Here is a 1,421-nt window from a genome sequence, read left to right on the forward strand (position 1 = left end):
AAAAATGAATTAAATACAAAAATAAAAAGAAACCAAGAAAGGTTGTTAATGATACTTGGCAAGAAGAACCTGTATTCATAGATTCTCTACAGATGGGAATGCAAATTATACAAACACTATGTAAATGAGTATGGAGACACCTGAAACACTTACATATATAACTTGGGGTATGATCTTCATGTGACTTCAGAATATGTACACCAAAATGTTCAAGCTAATTTCCAAAGATATATGTATGCAATCATGCTTAAGAATTCTCACAATACCTTTCCTACTTGGGTCCAGCAGAATGGCCCCTGCAAAGAAGGGTGGCGAGAAGAAGAAGGGCCGTTCTGCCAATAATGAGGTAGTGACCCGAGAATACACCATCAATATTCACAAGCACGTCCATGGAGTGGGCTTCAAGAAGCATGCTCCTCGGGCACTCAAAGAAATTTGGAAGTTTGCCATGAAGGAAATGGGGACACCAGATGTGCACATTGACACCAGGCTCAATAAAGCCGTCTGGGCCCAGGGAATAAGGAACGTGCCATATCGCATCCGAGTACACTTGTCCAGAAAACACAATGAGGATGAGGATTCCCCAGACAAGCTCTACACGCTGGTAACTTACCTGCCTGTTACCACATTCAAAAATCTACAGACGGTCAATGTGGATGAGAACTAACCTTCTCATGTCAAATAAAGTTGCAGAACTGCCAAAAAAAAAAAAAAAGAAAAAGAAAAAGAAAAAGAAAAAGAAAAAGAAAAAGAAAAAGAAAAAGAAAGAATTCTCATGATAGTCAAATGGAGTCACCATAACTGTCATCAACAGATAGATGTGTAAAATGCATATTTATACATAATGGATATTTACTGGGCAAATCAAATTATTTCGTTTGTAGGAGATTTAGGTGAACTAGAGATCAACATGTTAATAGAAATAAACCATGTGTTCTCTCTCATGTGGAAGATAGAGGAAAAATCAAGAATCTAAAACTAAAGGGGAAAGTGATAGAATGCAGGAAAAGGGGAGAGTGGAGATGGAAGAATAGTATGATAAAATGACCAAAGTATATGGTATGCATGTATGGAAATATTTCAGTGGAACTCTTGAGCAATTTATATATTAATACAAACTATATAAAAATTCACAATGTATTAGAATATGATTTCACATTCAGACTTGATGTAACATACCACAACGTTTATCTTTCAGTTTTAGCCTGGTCATAGTCAATAAATAGGTAGTCTTTCCCAACGCATTGTGTGACAAAAACTAAAATAAAATAGCTGTTTCAGAAATATCTCATCTGTTTTCAGTAAGTCCTCAAGAAAATTTCTACACTAAATGGCTTAATATAATTAAATTTCTTATGGTTCTGATAAAAAGCAAAAATCTGAGTATTAGAAAAATGTTATCATCATCATCGTCATCATCA

General features: G+C 35.2%; 1 pseudogene; it reads left to right on the forward strand.

Moving 5' to 3' along the window:
• The first annotated feature begins 268 nt into the window (after positions 1-268).
• LOC110285917 lies at positions 269-667 on the forward strand (annotated as a pseudogene).
• Positions 668-1,421: the final 754 nt, after the last annotated feature.

Source organism: Mus caroli, chromosome 19, assembly GCF_900094665.2.
Source record: "Mus caroli chromosome 19, CAROLI_EIJ_v1.1, whole genome shotgun sequence".
Classification (NCBI taxonomy): Eukaryota; Metazoa; Chordata; class Mammalia; order Rodentia; family Muridae; genus Mus; species Mus caroli.